The sequence below is a fragment of the Triticum aestivum genome, chromosome 7A (genome assembly GCF_018294505.1).
Source record: "Triticum aestivum cultivar Chinese Spring chromosome 7A, IWGSC CS RefSeq v2.1, whole genome shotgun sequence".
NCBI lineage: Eukaryota > Viridiplantae > Streptophyta > Magnoliopsida > Poales > Poaceae > Triticum > Triticum aestivum.
In genome coordinates this window covers 303,719,358-303,736,479 of record NC_057812.1, presented here as the reverse complement: position 1 = coordinate 303,736,479, position 17,122 = coordinate 303,719,358, and the positions used below count along the sequence as shown (strand labels likewise).

The 17,122-nt window shown below is 42.5% G+C and overlaps 1 long non-coding RNA gene across 1 annotated transcript; it reads left to right on the top strand.

Moving 5' to 3' along the window:
• The first annotated feature begins 9,436 nt into the window (after window positions 1–9,436).
• On the top strand, window positions 9,437–12,372 carry LOC123153393 (uncharacterized). The gene is made up of 3 exons (XR_006476470.1): window positions 9,437–9,927; window positions 10,042–10,396; window positions 10,475–12,372. It is a non-coding gene; the product is annotated as an uncharacterized lncRNA (long non-coding RNA).
• Window positions 12,373–17,122: the final 4,750 nt, after the last annotated feature.

The window sequence follows — 17,122 nt, the reverse complement described above, 5'->3', positions numbered from 1 at the left end:
TCAGGCTCAGATTTACTTGGTTTGAAATTCTATGCTCCTTGGGTAATGAGACTGATCAAGCTTCACTCTGCGATCTCATATTAGCCCTCAGCCCGCAACCATCAGATCTTCTTGCCAGATGTGGATACCTCTGCTGAAGCTATATATCCTGAGCCTGCCAAGCAATCTTTGAGTCTTCAGAATGCAGAACACCAGAGCTTCACTCAAAACGTTGAAGGTGTTGAAGCCATCTCCAGGGTGTATCCTTTGGCTGGCACTACACGTGCACCACACCCTGCTTCAACTGAAACCACTGACAGTGCAACTGCTTCCAGACCCAAGAAGCGCACTCGTGTTCTCAACGACCGAGAGCTTCTTGTGGCCCTTCATCAAAAGCAGGATAGGCATCATGACTGGTTGAAGAGACAGATGAAAAACCTCTTGGTGGATGTAAATCGCATCCGAAATCTTGCCACCAAGAACGCTTTCGTTGCCCATGAAACCTGTCGCCGCACATGGAAAGGGCTAACGATGATGCTTTCTGAAGCTGATCTTCAAGAGGATGGCTTCACTGAGAGATTCAAATTTGACTCCACACCTCCTCGAAGAGCTGTGCTGATGGGGAATCCATCTCTTGAAGACTCTGAGTTTTCTTCCTCTGCTGCCACAATCACTGCCAGAATTATTGAGGAAGAAGACGATGCTACTTCACCACCACCTGCTTCAGCACCTCCAAGCTCTTCTGCACCGCCAAACAATGCCAACAACCCTGCTACTTCACCTACTCCTCATGGGAACGAGTAGAGACTCTATGTCTTCAACCCTTTTTGGTCATTACTGACAAAAGGGGGAGAAGCATATGAGATATTGATAGTCTTCAAGCGGGTTCATATGGGCGGGTGCCTTATATTTTGCTTCGTGCTTACAACTCTTTTTTTTGCTACATTTGGTTCTTATGAGTTGTAACACTTAAACCAGATGGTCGTCTGCTACTTGTTTGCCACCCTGTTATGCGAAGATAAATTCCGCACTTAGCTCATTCTGCAGATGTTCATTTTCCATTATGCATGTCATTATCTTCATATACTTTCACATGCATAGTGGATTGTCATCATAAGCTGAAGTGGATCTCCACAAGTACAACCTGCCATGTGCATTTGCATTCCAAAAGCAAACTAACTTATATGCACATCTTCAGGGGGAACCCTTACAACTTATGAAGACAATTCCTTATTCTTTACAATTTCACAGACTATATTCCCCGTTGAAAACTTCAACTAGTTTGTCATCAATCACCAAAAAGGGGGAGATTATAAGTGCATCTAGTGCCACCCCTAGTTGGTTTTGGAGTATTGACGACAAACCTAGTTGAGGGACTAATGTGTTTGTGAGAATTGCAGGATAACACAGGTAGAAGTCCCTCATTGATTCGGTTTTACTACCAGAGGTGACCTCTAAAAATGTATGAAGACATTGAAGTCAAAGGTGGTATATGAAGATATTCACATTGAAGGCTATGATAAAAGAAGACACGTTATGAAGCCTATGGAGCTCGAAGACTTAGATCTTTCGTAGTTCTTCTTCTTTTTGTGTTGAGTCATAGGAACCACCGTACTGTTAAGTGGGGTCCAGGAGAACCAGTCAGAATGACTGAAGTGATGCCTAAACCAAAAACCTATGTCTTCGAGTGAAGACAATGAGAGCGCTTTGTCCAGAGCCGGACAAGTCAGCTTTGCTTGTAGCCCAAGTACAGTTGCCATGAGAGTTTAAAATCTGACCGTTGAGACACGTGTCAGTTCCTTAGTGACCCAGGGTCATTTCGGACAAATCAGGTCGGGTTGCCAAGTAGCTGTAAATAGCCCACCCCCTACAACCATAAACGGTTGGCTGCTCAGATTTCAGTGCACGACTTTTGTCATTTGAGAGCAACCCACCTCGAAGCCTTTGAGAGAAAATTCCTAGCGAGGAGAAATCCCTAACCACCCAGAGCCAGAGTAAATTGGGCATCACTTAAGTCTTCTTGTCTGTGTGATCTGAAGACTTATTACACTTGAGGACTGTGCATCATCCAGACGGTTAGGCGTCGCATTCTGAGCATCCAAGATACATTGTGGATTGCTAGTGAACGAAGTCTGTGAAGGTTTGGGAGTCTACCTTGAAGACTTACCTGAGTGATTGGGCGAGGACTATGTGACCTTAGCTCAAGAAGAATACGGTGAGGACTTGGTGTCCTGAGCTGCGTGTTCAGGACTGGGTGTCCGGGACTGTGTGTCCTAAGGTTTAAATACCTAGCCGCTCCAACCAGACGTACAGTTGTCACAGCAACTGGAACTGGTCCAACACATCATTGTCTTCAACGAGTCACTGGTTTCATCTTCACTTCCTTTTACTTACTGTTACTCATTGTGAAGCCATTGCATGCTTGCTATATCTTTTGTCTTCACAACGTAACTGTATGATTTGTTTGGCTTCATAGTATCTTCCTACCTGATCCTAATTACACTACAGCTATTTGTCACTGTGCTTTCACTTTGTTGATACTTGACCATGGCTTGCCTAGTGTAGTCTAACTTCCGCTGCATAGTAATAGGCATATCTCTACTGTTTGTCTTCATAACTTCTACGTTTTGAAGACTTTCATAAAAATCGCCTATTCACCCCCCTCTAGTCGATATAATGCACTTTCAGATTGTAATCGCCTATGGGCAAAACATGAAAAACAAGTTAGTTTTTTAGCTTGATCCTCAAACTAAAACAGCGCACACAACTAGGCAGCATGTTTTGTTCAACTGGGCACTATGATATGTGCAACTAAAGTCACACACCCTAGTTTTTGTTTGGAGTCGGTGAAGGTACTTACCTGGGTGATGAGCCCCCTGAGTCCTGCCTGTAGGTCCATTGGGAGTAGCACGCAGGGCACTGCTAGTTGGGCCTGGCGGGAGAGGAGGTCTTTGAGGGTTGGCATCACCTATAGGCAGAATAGGACAAACAAGTTAGTTGTGTTTATCTTTTGATGCTCGAACTGACACAGCGTGCACAACTAGGTAGCCTGTTTGGTGCAACTGAGCACCATGAGGTGTGCAACTGGAGTTACAGAACTAGTTTGATGGGGAGTTGGGGGCAGGTAATTACCTGGACGATGAGCCCCCTGAGTGCTGCCTGTAGGGCCATTGGGAGGAGCACGCGGGGGAGGAGGTGGTGGAGGATGCCGTGTACAGCCAGGAGGGGGAGGAGGTCTTTGAGGGTTGACATAACCTATATCCAGAACAGGAAAATAAGTTAGTTGTGTTATCTTGATGCTTGAACTAACATAGTGTGCGCAACTAGGCAGCCTGTTCTGTCCAACTGGCTACCATGGTGTGTGCAACTGGGCACGATGATGTGTGCAACTGAAGTTACACACCTAGTTAGATCAGGAGTTGGAGCAGGCAATTACCTGGATGATGAGCCCCCTGATTGCTGCCTGGAGGTGGAGGAGGTCCTCGAGGGTTGCCATCATCTGATGGCCCCGTGGCAGCAGTCGGTTTTTTCTTTTTCTTGGACTTGTTCAGGTGGCCGATCTCGGTACGTGCTGCACGCATATGCTTGTATACAATAGCTTGTGCTGGATTAGAACCACTCGTAAACTTTGCTAGTTTCCGAAAATCGTATATCATGTTCCTCTCCCTTATCTGCTTCTTTGATTGAGGAGGCATTTCATCTGGTTGCTCATAACCAGTCCCTGGCGCACTAGGTACAGCAGTAGGTGTCCACCGTTTTAGCAGGTACCTTTCTGGTATGACATCAACTCCAATATGGGTGAACACCTTGAGGATGTGGCACCAGAGGACGCCGTCCTTGTCCATTTTACAGCACTCACACAAATAGGAACCCTCCTCCACCCTTGCCTGCACCAAGTAGTTTCGAGAACCATATTTGGCAACAAATTCCTGGTTCGGTCTGAGCTCAAATATATCAGCACCAACTTGAAATGCATTATAACATCCAATCAGCTCAAACTCTTCTTTGAACTTGCGGTAAAGGTCCCTAGTATAGGTTTTGTAAGCTTGCTTCTCTATTGGGAAGTTGGACTACAACTCAATCTCAAGGTGTTCTGTCCTGTAATCATTGCAGCCTTCCTTGGCAAGGATGTGGTTCTGGTTTTTTTCATATTGCTTGATGAAGTTCAGCATTGAGTTGTGTGTGTTCACATATCTTTTCAGGACGGTGTTGAACCCCTCACTACGCTGTGTAGACTGGAGGAAGGGGAATAACCTGTGTTTGAAGTAGCACGGCACCCAAGTTGACCTGTATTCGTACAACTTCTCAAAGTGTATGTGTGTGTGTGTGTGTGTCATAGCCTCGTACTTCATCATTAACCCAGCCCAATTCTGCTCAAACTCGTCTATAGTGAAGCTGAAGTCAACACACTTGTTGAAATCATCAGAGAGTCTTGGATTCCGGCACAGCAGCCAACCAACTTTTTCCTGAGCCTTTTTCATGATGTGCCATCGACAACAGCGGTGCACGGTGGTTGGAAAGATGCTCTGTATTAACTGCCTCATCGCACCATCCTGATCGGTGATGAAGTTGTCAGGAGGTTTGCCATCCATAGCCTCTAGGAATGCTCTAAAGACCCAATCAAAGCTCGATGCCAACTCCTGCCTCACAAAAGCGCAACCCAGCATGAAAGATTGGCCATGTCGGTTTATTCCTATAAAGGGCGCGAATGACATATTGTACATGTTGGTCATGTAGGTGGTGTCAAATGATATGCAATCGTGGTACGCCTCCGCATAAGCTTTTCGAGCTAAGCCATCCACCCAAAATATGTTGACAACTCTGTCCTCTTCATCCTATTTCACCTTATAGAAGAAGTCTGGATCGGTTTTTTGTATATCCTTGAAGTGCGCAATTATCTCAATCAGATCACCCTCCTTTGTGTCATCTCTACGGAAACTTGCACAAAGATTTGTTATTGCCTTTGGTCCGAATGGCACCATCATCTCAGATCCATAGAACTCTGCCATTACATGCATCATTCGTCCTGCATAATACAAAAACAAACGGTATATCCTTTTTTAGTTGCACGAATGTGCACATTCAGCTGCACAGTAATAGGACATGTGTTGTCACAGAAGATAATCGCAGGAAATGGACACCTAGCTGCACCTTTTTAAAAACACTTTACAGTTTTTGCATACAGGACATTGTGTAGTTGCACAGTAAAGACAATGTAGTTGCACAACAAGCACCAAAAGTGATATACAAACAACATGGGAAGTTGGATAGCAGTTGCACAGTTAAGCCATTTTAGTTGCACAGTAGTACCATAACAGTTGCACACTGAACTACCTAGAGGGAAACTTAATTCTTTAAGGGATATAGAAAAACACCACACCTGTAGTCAAGTTGCAGTTATACAAGATGCGCAGAAACTCCTTTTCATCAGGTGAGATGCCTTGGTGGGATCTCAAATATTTGGACAATGAATTTTTGTTCATGAGCGGATGACTGTGGTCACGAACAAAGTGTGTCACCTCCCATCGCTTATCTATTAGCTTCACCAACATTTTCGCCTTGCATTCAGTCTGCTTTATTGTCTCGCGTTTGCGCTTCTTCTTCTTCTTCTTACTAGTACCAGCCTCCTCTTCAGCAAATATTGGAGGTTCTTCTTCCATCTCCTCATCACTGTCAACAGATTTTGGATCTGGAATAGGGTCCAGGACAGGAGGAGCCTCAGCTCCTCCATCATCATCTTTGGACTTCTTGAACTTGTTGCAGCAAAACTCTTGTTTTATCAATTCATTAGTGCGGGGTGCCCGTCTAGAGGTGTTCATCTTGATAGAGAAACCCATCTGTAGTGCATAGCTGTTGTAGTGATCCTTAGCAATTTGAAGGCTGTCAAACCTCATGCCAACATAAGGTTCCATAGATTGAGAACTAGCCTCATCCTCTCCTTCTTCTCCTTGCACAACTCCGTCAACAGCCCCAGCTCCTAGCTCAGTCCTTGTTGGACCAGGAACATTTGCCTCGGTTCCCATGTCATCAAGAGTATGGCTCTCTGACTGCAAAGACACCACTATAGGGGCACCACGGGCTAATGACTGGCCTGCCACATTGTCATGGCTCGTAGGGTTACCATCACGACTTGCCTGCGTGTAGCAAACAGATCGACCATTTTCTGTCCAATTTCCTTGTTGTATGCTGGGTTGCTGCTGATCCATATCATGAGGAAGCTCATTGAGATCAGCGGGCAACTCATTGAGATCAAGCATTTTTTTTCCTTTTTTTGGATGCTGCCACACACTCCCTGCACATATATAAAAGAAGAAATTGATGTCATCAGTTGGTAACCACAGAAAAGAGTATTTCAAACAACCTAAAAACTTAGTAAATAGGCAGTTGCACACCATTTTGTGATATTCTTAGTTCCAAAAGCAACATGACTGTAGCATAATCTTTATTATAACAATTATGAATTTTTTTGTTTGCACAGAGTTGTTATATTAGTTGCACGGTTTGCAGTAAATAACTAGCAAGAGCATGACTTCTTTTTACTACAGAGTTTTCTGACTTTTTCCCTTTTGTTTTGTTGCAATGATCTGCAGGTTTCCGTTTCGCAAGGAGCTCTTTTTAGATTTTTCTGCACATAATTGGATGTTACATTTGAGAAGGAAAATCCAAGTGAAAGAAAAAAGAAGAATTGGAGGACAGATTATAGTTATATGTTTTTCATCGCCGTTTATGTTTCTAGTTCTGGTATATTTGAACACATTAATATGGTTTGCAATAGGTGTGGGACCAGAATATATGTGTGGGACAAGATTATATGTGTGAATATGTTAATATGGTTTGTGGCTTCATTAGCCATGGACAAAAGTTCTTGTGTTTTTACTGTTGCACTACAGATTTTTGGTTTTCGCTAGAATAGACGTCTCAATTGCCAGGATGCATTTTTCCACTTGGCCAGCATACATATTTAGTTGGACATTCAATGTTTTTAGTTAGCTAGAATAGATGTCTCAGCTGGCCAGATTGCATTTATTTCAGTTTTTGGCCAACATGCATGTTCAGTTGGACAGTTAATGCATTTAATTGGCTAGAATAGATGTCTCAGTTGGCCAGGATACATTTTCTCAGTTTTTGGCCAATATGCATGTTTAGTTGGCAAGAAAACATGTTTTTTATTTGCACATATACTACAGTTTTTCTAAAGTGTTCACTCACAAACATCTATTGCCAAATATACTGGCCAATTTGCAGAGAAGCCCCTGTATTTTAGACAACTAGTAAGTATGCACGTGCAACACACGTATCATAGAGTTATGAAATAGAGAGAAAATTGAATCACGGGAAGGGGAGTGGTGGCATAAGTGTCGAGGGAGGAGGATTGATTATTGTGGCGGCCATGCCTATAGGTTCCCTTGGTATTTCTAGGTTAATTTTAGTGACTCCTTTGATTATGTTGGACTATTGTAGAAAAGATTATTGGGAACTTTTTTGTGTGTAAAATAGGTAATCAATAATTGGAAAGCATGTCCGTGCTCGATAGAAGAGGTAAAAGAAATTTCCAAGGTAAGATCTGAAGCTTCCTTGAACTAAATGTTGGTTATACAAGCAGTCGATGTTAGTATCTAGCGTGTCAGTTATGCACTCTGAAGAATGTAAATCTTTGAACTTGTCTATCAAGTCAAGGATACATGATTCAACTATCGACATACTTTATAAAATCTGTCAGAACACTATCTATAGTAAATATAGCGAAAGCAAGCACATGTAAGCACAATGTCTGAAAATGTCAAACTGTGTATAAGTCAATTTTACACTAAAAGTAGAAATAGATTTTATGACAGAATCTACCAACAAAGCTTAAAGGCATTGACTGGCAATATATATTTGTGAACCGAACATAACATAAACTGGCAATATAACCTCACGCCAAAGTTTGGATATAAATATGATGGTACATGACATTAACATTAAAAGTAATGTTAAAGAAATTTCAAGCCATCTGACAAAAATAGAATATCACATTAACCAACAGTCTACCCTGTTTTTCACTCTAATTCAAGGGAAATAAAACATGTTTTTTACATGATAGGGAAGACAAATGACACATGCTCCTTTTCAGTGGAAAAATAATTTCACTCCTTAAGATAAGTGTTGGAAACATGCACATCTTATTTGACACCTGAACAAGCGATTGGATTGCTTCCAGTATTACAAGGACCAAAGGTCATGAAACATCAGTGTGAATCCCATATCACATCAATTTGGATTTTTCCTTTCATATCTGCATTGTGTAAAGTTGGATCAAATTGTAATATTTATATGTGATTTAGCAAAAGTTTTACCAAGCCATTAACTATAGAATCCATATTTAGGAGTGAAAGACATATGCTAAGTATGGGGCGCTGCTCGTACCACAGTACCACGTACGAACCAGCTGCACCGAGCTTAATTACTATTGTTCCGCTTGCTGCGAAGGGATTCCCATCTTAACTGGATGGAGATTACGTGTGTGGCATACGAATTCGCTGGCCCGGATTAATCGGGTGGATCCGCTACTTAGTGGGAGGTACGTCCAATCTCCCCACAACGAGCATGCAATTAAATGGAGCTGCGATGAGATCAGGCTTTAATTATTTGCCTGGCGCTGATCAGGAATTTTGTTCCTCGAAAATGGATTTGATCCAGGATGAATTGATGGTCGATCTCTGAACCCCAGTTTCAGACAAGTTTGAGTAATTAATAGTACATGTGAAGGCATAGGAGACGTGCTCGTACCTGTCCTAGCCGCGTAGTGCTGCATGCCCACGTCACTATCGTTCCTCGGGACGAGAAGACCGGGGAGTCAAACCAAGAGCCGAGCCGTCGAAGACGACGAACACTCAAACTGGTGAACAAAAAAAGAAGTGACGGAAGTCAAGAACGATCAAAATCAAGGCCAGGGTCTGATCGATCCTCTGATCCAAACAAACAGAGAAACGAGTGCTTTGGTTTGCCCGTTATTCTCTGCCTACATGCGAACATGGGCCAGACCTTTTTCTTTTTTCCTTCTATGTACGCAGTACACAAGGCTGAGTTTCAAAAAAAAACATGATAGACGTAGATCATGGTAATTATTGCTAATTGATATTTTTTTTCTTCTATGTACGCAGCATACAATGCCGAGTTTCAAAAAAAATATGATGGCGTAGATCATGGCAATTCTTGCTAATTGATATGATTAAAATAGGCCTAGGTTGGAGCGAAATCGTGGTAATTATTGCGTAATTATGATGGCGTAAATCATGATAATTATTGTTAATTGATTATGATAAATGATGTGATACAACATTAAGGCAATCTGATCCATTGAGAGATGATAAAAGTATGGCTGAGATGTAATGTTTCTGTCACAACTCGATTGTTTAATAGTAATATAGATTGAACCCGCAGTCGTCGTGTAAGTCAACCGAACCGGTACAGAGGAGAGAAAAGAAAACCCACCCACGACCCTGCCTTCCCATCTCCGCCTCCATCGCGCCACCACCTCCCGCCCACGCCCCACCGTGCGCCGCCGGCCCCTGGCCCCCATCGCCGCGCGGTGCCCCCCGTCGCCCCCCGTCGCCGGCCCTCCGCCCCTCGGCGTCGCCCATCACCCAATCTTTCTCGTGACCCCTCAGGATTCTAACTCCGCATCTCTCATCGCCTGTCTAACTCCTCCCATAAATTGGCTCGGGAGAGAGGATGTGAGGGGCAGATCCTATAGAGACGGAGGAGCACCAAACGTCTAGAATCTTTCTTGCTTGTGGCGCACCCATGAGGTCCAATTCCTGCAGGACGCACAACGAAGGAATCCGGCGAGGCGAGGGGGAGGGAACGATGTGGGAGTGGGAGAACGACGACAAGCCACGCGGCTGAGTGAAGAGGTTGTCGTCGATTTCGACACGGATATCCTTTGTCTTCGGCTCCAAGACCAAGGTGAAGTCGACATCCATGCCTTTGCCTCTTCTATTCATCCACCGTGAGTACTGTAGCCTGTGGCTTGGTAGATTAATTGTGAGTAAGTTTCTCATGGGAAATCTGCGTGTGTAGGATTACTATGAGTTACCGCAAGTTGATTGGAAAAATCGGGATGAGTTTCATCCGTCTTCCACTGGTCAGTGTTTGCTCCAGACCTCCAGTACAGTAATCGACATGTTTCCTAAAGTTTGTAATCTGAATCCTACAATGGAAGTTGCTTATATGAAATTGTATACACGCTGCTGTCCAACTGCGGCGCGGCACGACACCATTGCTGGAGCTACGACTGCTTGCGCCTCTTGCCACGCTGGTCATGATGGTGTACATGCTGATCAACATGATGGCCACCAGCCATCCAGATCTTCCGCAGTTAGCTCGGCAACTTCCAGCTCCCCGCCGCAGCAGTGACAACAGTCACAACACCCAGGTGCTCATCTACCCTGACTGGATACACTTCCATCGTGTATAATGTTACATCTACATACAACACGTACGTGACCTCCAGGCAAGCACGGATTGGACGTTCGTCTCTTTGTCGTCGTTGCGGTGTTTGGGTCATTCTACCAGTTTTGTCAGATGCTGGGGCGCTCCCCTCCTGGTGTAGCGCACGAGGGAAGGAGGAGGTAAGCACGGATTGTACGTTCGTCTTCGTCTCTTTGTCGTTGTTGCGGTGTTTGGGTCATTCTACCAGTTTTGTCCACGGTCATCACCAAGCTCGCGCCAATTGATCCACAAGCAGGGCATCAAGAGGTGATCAGGTTATATGGTTTTCTTTGTTTTGATTTTGGGATATTCAGGTTCCACGGTCATGATGGTTGTTTTACCCTAATAAAGTTCTCCCTGGCGTGTTCATGACATCTCCGCCCGGCCATCTTCAAGGTCAACACGGAACTACAAGACTTCCACAGGCCTGATACTCCTCGATCACTAGCAATGCATGCCACGAACCGGATTTAATATCCAATTTCACGCTACTGTGGTTAGTCGTTCTCAACCTCCCCTTAATCTGAGAACCTACAACACAGTCCTTTGCAGTTTTCCGATCCCAGAAGCAAAAGTATGATTGGAGCAGGGTAATACAATCTTTTGTATGAAAAGGCAAATATGCTCTTCCTCTTCTCACCGCATTCAAGATCTTCAATGCTTTTTGTATGGTTTAGGGAGAGCATGCGGAAGAATGGTATTATTATACATATTGGCTATGAGGACGAGGCCTTCAGTTTGAAATACGCGTGGATGTATCACATTTCTATTCTGGGCAGATAAGTTTTTTATAGATACCTTGCCTGCAGCTAATTTGGTTTGTTCAAGTATGTGATATGTTCATTCTATTTTTTTCCTCATTCCCTGCTGCAGAATAGCATCAATTACTCATGAAATCATCTCCTGAATTAATTTGCTTCTAGCATTCTTAGTTTTCTGATCTAAGAAAATTTCTTTATTTTTTGGTATCACATAATTTGGTACTTAAAAAAGTTCCAAAAATTAAAAAAGAGAATTTTTAAATAAAATTCTCAATAAATCATAAAATGTTTGTGAATTCAAAATCAGTTCATATTCTTTTAAAGATGTTCGCATATTCAAAAAATATTCGCGTTTTTTAAAACAAATGTTTGGGAAATAAAAAAATCATCATTTTAAAAAAAAGTTGGTGTATAGAAAAATGTTAAGAAAATTGAACAAAATGTTCGCCAAAATGTTATTGGTGATGCAGCAAAATGTTTTCATGGACTTTGAAGATTATGTTTTTTTCTCCCGTTGCAATGCGCGGGTCCTTTTCACTCTCGATGACACCGACGTGCAGACTGTAAGTTCCCCCTCTCAGTCCCGATATATGATGCAAGACACGCTGCATTTAAACGATATTGCTAGGAACGCATGCAAATTGCATAATTTGTAATACATGTTGTTCATTGGACCTCAAGAATAGATTTGACACCTTACCATAGGTAGCTCTTGATTCCTTGAGTAAACTTGTAACTTTGATTAGTCTGTGGTAGATAACTGAGTGTGTTTAACTTATGATTTTGTACAAACAGCTTGTAGTATGGATCTTGGTATCCTTTTTGCTAGCTTCGTTCATGCCAAGATTTGCATCTTTGATTTTTTTTCCAGGTCCTTAAGATGAGTGATGAACATCCGTCGAGCCGTCTAATGTCGCATGTGGTGGCTACATGGAAGCACAAGTGCTCCCTAGGTGGTTTTGGTAATTAATATCAACATATCTCTTGTTGGACTAATACTTTTATCTAGTATGTTTCAGATAAGTTCAACAATGGAGTGGCATGGACTAGAGGATGTGGAACCCTTTCAAGATGCTAAGGACAAATGATTGGCTCAAGCTTCAAGATCAAGACTATATTTTCTATTTTAGTGATCCAAGATCACATTGAGTCTATAGGAAAAGCCAATACTATCAAGAGGGGATGAGGTGTTGCTTAATGGCTTGCTTACTCAAAATGCTTATTGATATGCTCCAAAACCCTCAACTACCTTTCCACATCCACATATGACCTAAATCAAAAGTCAAACTCGGCCCCACCGATTCTATTTATCCGGCGCCACCGAGTTTCAGATGTCATAGCCACTGCCACAAACCATAGCAAATCGGTTTCACCGATAGGGATCTCGGTCTCACCGAGATGGGATTGTAATCTCTCTATGTATGTCCATTACCAAAATCGGTCTCACCGAGTTTGAGCAATCGGTACTATCGAGATTACAATGCAAACCCTCTAGTTAGCTTATTACCAAAATCGGTCCCACCGAGTTTGTGTAATCGGTCTCACCGAATTTGCTTGACCAACTTTCTGGTTAGCTTATTACCAAAACCGGTCCCACCGAGTTTGTGTAATCGGTCACACCAAGATTACGTTATGCCCTAACCCTAATCATATCGGTCCTACTGAGTTGCATCTCAGTCCCACCGAAAATCCTAACGGTCACTAAGTTTACTGAATCGGTCCGACCGAGTTTAACCATTCGGTCCCACCGAGTTTGGCAAATTGTGTGTAACGGTTAGATTTTGTGTGGAGGCTATATATACCCCTCCACTCACTCTTCATTCGTGGAGAGAGCCATCAGAACATATCTACACTTCCAATACACATTTTCTGAGAGAGAACCACCTACACTTATGTTGAGGTCAAGATATTCCATTCCAACCATATGAATCTTGATCTCTAGCCTTTCCCAAGTTGCTTTCCACTCAAATGTTCTTTCCACCAAATCCAAATCCTGTGAGAGAGAGTTGAGTGTTGGGGAGACAATCATTTGAAGCACAAGAGCAAGGGGTTCATCATCAACACACCATTTGTTACTTCTTGGAGAGTGGTGTCTCCTAGATTGACTAGGTGTCACTTGGGAGCCTCCAACAAGATTGTGGATTTGAACCAAGGAGTTTGTAAGGGCAAGGAGATCGCCTACTTCGTGAAGATCTACCGCTAGTGAGGCAAGTCCTTCGTGGGTGACAGCCGTGATGGAATAGACAAGGTTGCTTCTTCATGGACCCTTCGTGGGTGGAGCCCTCCGTGGACTCGCGCAACCGTTACCCTCCGTGGATTGAAGTCTCCATCAACGTGGATGTACGATAGCACCATCTATCGGAACCACGACAAAAAATCCGTGTCTCCAATTGCGTTTGAATACTCCAAACCCTTCTCTTTACATTCTTGGAAGTTGCATGCTTTACTTTTCGCTGCTCATATACTCATTGCATGCTTGCTTGATATGTATTGTGTTTGTTAAACTTGTGCTTAAACTCCATTTAAATTTAAGAATATTAAAAACTGCAACTTTTGGCACTTAGTGTCTAATCACCCCCCTCTAGACACCTCTTCTCGATCCTTTCAATTGGTATCAGAGCTTTGGTCTCCATTGCCTTGGTTTAAACACCATTGGAGGAAGATGGATGTGTCTATTTTGGGGAGTCTTAGACATAGAGTGCCTATTCTTGATGGAGAGTATTTTCATGAGTAGAAAAATGAAATGCTTGAGATTTTTAATGAATATCATTTGAACAAGTACATTACTAGCCCTTGTGCATCTCATGTTGATCCTTTGCACCCTACCCTAGATGAATATATTGACATGATTCACAATCTTAGAACTGTTGAGCTCATCATTAGAGGCTTGCCTAGAAACTTGATTAGATGTTTGCCTACTCTCAAGTATGCCTACACCATATGGAGATTTCTTGAGGAACGATTTCCAGATTATTCCTTGAAAAATTTAGACGAAATTCTTCATAAGTCTATTGCCTTGAGTAAGATGAACTCTAGTGATCCTAGTTTTGGTGATTATCTATTTGAGCTTACCAATCTCGTGCGTGCTAAAAGAAATGTTGGAATCATTAGGGATATCATATCCAAAGCTATTAGAATTCATAAAGATAACCATTGTGATGATCATTTATCTAATGAATTACCCTCTTTAGGAATTGATCAATCACAAGATGATGTTGAACATGGATACTATGATGAAGATGATGATAGTGACTATGATCTTGATGATGCAATGAGGCATTTTGGTCTTATGGCAAATCTTCGCGACTACATGGCTGGAGGAAAGGAATGGGTCCTTGATAGTGGATGTACTGATCATATGACCGGAGATAAAGATATGTTCCGTGAGCTTGCTGAAAACGACGGTCCTAAAAAATATGTCACTTTTGGTGATAATTCAAAGGGTAAGGTGGTTGGCCTTGGTAAGGTGGCCATCTCACATGATAGCTCCATACAAAATGTCATGCTCGTTGAATCCCTTGGATACAATTTACTTTCAGTTTCTAGACTTGCGGATTTCGGTTTCAATGTCTTATTCATTGAAGTAGATTGCCAAGTGTTTCGTAGAGACAATCATAAAATGGTCTTTTACCGGTATACGTAGAGGAGATCTTTACATTGTTGATTTCACTAAAGAGGCTCAACCTAGAACTTGCTTAATTACCAAATCTTCTAAAGGTTGGTTGTGGCATAGAAGACTAGGTCATGTTGGTATGCGAAATCTTGATAAGCTTATTAAAGGTGATCATATCCTTGGAATAAAAGATGTCATATTTGACAAGGATAGACTTTGTAGTGCTTGTCAAGCAGGGAAACAAGTTGGAGAAAGTCACCGCCCGAAGAACATCATGACCACAAGAAGACCACTCGAGCTACTTCACATGGATCTCTTTGGTCCAAATGCCTACAAGAGTCTCGGTGGTAACTCATTTGGTCTAGTCATAGTTGATGATTTTTCAAGATTTACGTGGGTGTTCTTTCTTGATGACAAATCGCAGGTCCAAAAGATCTTCAAAAACTTCGCTAGGAAGGCCCAAAATCAGTTTGACATAAAGATCAAGAAGGTTCGGAGCGACAACGGAACGGAGTTCAAGAACGCAAATGTGGACACCTTTCTTGATGAAGAAGGGATTTCACACGAGTTCTCGGCTACGTACAAAACTCAACAAAATGGAGTTGTTGGAAGGAAGAATCGGACTCTTATCGAGATGGCAAGAACGATGCTTGATGAGTACAAAACGCCAAAGCACTTTTGGGCGGAAGCGGTTGAGACAGCTTGTCATACAACAAATCGCTTGTATCTTCACAAGTTACTTGGCAAGACGGCAGACGAGCTCCTCACCGGTAACAAACCCCAAGTTGGATACTTTCAAGTATTCGGCTCAAAGTGCTACATTCTTGATAAGCATCGTCGTTCTAAATTTGCTCCTAAATCTCATGAAGGTTTCCTACTTGGTTATGGCTCAAACTCTCACACTACCGAGTCTACAACAATTTCACCCGAAAGGTTGAAGAGACGGTAGATGTGAAGTTTGATGAATCTAACGGCTCGCAAGTAGAGCAATTGCCAATTGATGTAGGAGACAAAGACCATTCGGAAGCAATTCAAGACTTGTCCATTGGCAAGATTCGTCCAACGGAAGTGAAGGAGAGTACCTCGTCCGTCCAAGTGGAAGCTTCTACCTCACGACAAGGTGAACCAAGAGTTGATACGAAAGCATCCACAAGTGGGACACGCCAAGATGAAGAAAACGAGGAAGCGCACCAAGATGAACATCAACAACCTCCTTCTACACCACGACAAAAGAACGACAACGTCAACAATGAAGAAGGCCAAGAAGAAGCACAAGATGAAGAGGATGTTCCACCCCGACCCAAGCAAAATCTTTCACGAGTTCGAGCAAGAATTGCTAAGGATCATCCCGTCGAGCAAATCTACAATGATATCCAAACCGGGAGAATCACTCGCTCTAAAACTCGTTTAGCTAACTTTTGTGAACATTACTCATTCATCTCTAGCATTGAACTTATGAAGGTTGAAGAAGCATTGGAGGATCCGGACTGGATAAACGCTATGCATGAAGAGCTACACAATTTTGAGAGAATCAAGTGTGGACATTGGTCGAGAAGCCCGACAACAACCACAACATCATTGGTACCAAATGGGTGTTTCACAACAAACAAGATGAAGATGGACAAGTGGTTCGCAACAAAGCACGTCTCGTCGCCCAAGGCTACACACAAGTTGAAGGTATGGACTATGGTGAGACATATGCTCCCGTTGCTAGACTTGAGTCCATTCGCATCTTACTTTCTTATGCTAATCACCATGATATCACCTTGTACCAAATGGACATTAAAAGTGCTTTTCTAAATGGCAAAATTGAGGAAGTTTATGTTAAGCAACCTCCCGGCTTCGTCAATCCTAAGAAACCTAATCATGTTTATAAACTTCACAAAGCCCTTTATGGTCTTAAACAAGCTCCTAGAGTATGGTATAAATGCTTGACCAAGTTCCTTATTGAAAAAGGCTTTGAAATTGGTAAAATTGATTCTACTCTTTTTACTAAAAGGGTTAATGGAGAACTATTTGTGTGCCAAATTTATGTTGACGATATCATATTTGGTTCAACTAACCCTCATTTTAGTGAGAAGTTTGAAAAACTAATGTCGGAGAAGTTTGAGATGTCTATGATGAGTGAACTCAAATTCTTTCTCGGTTTGCAAATCAAGCAAACTAAGGAAGGTACATTTGTCTCTCAAACGAAGTACACTAAGGACTTATTTAAGAAGTTCAATATGCAAGAATGCAAATGTATGACTACACTCATGTCTACTAGTGGACATCTTATTTTAACCAAAGATGGTGA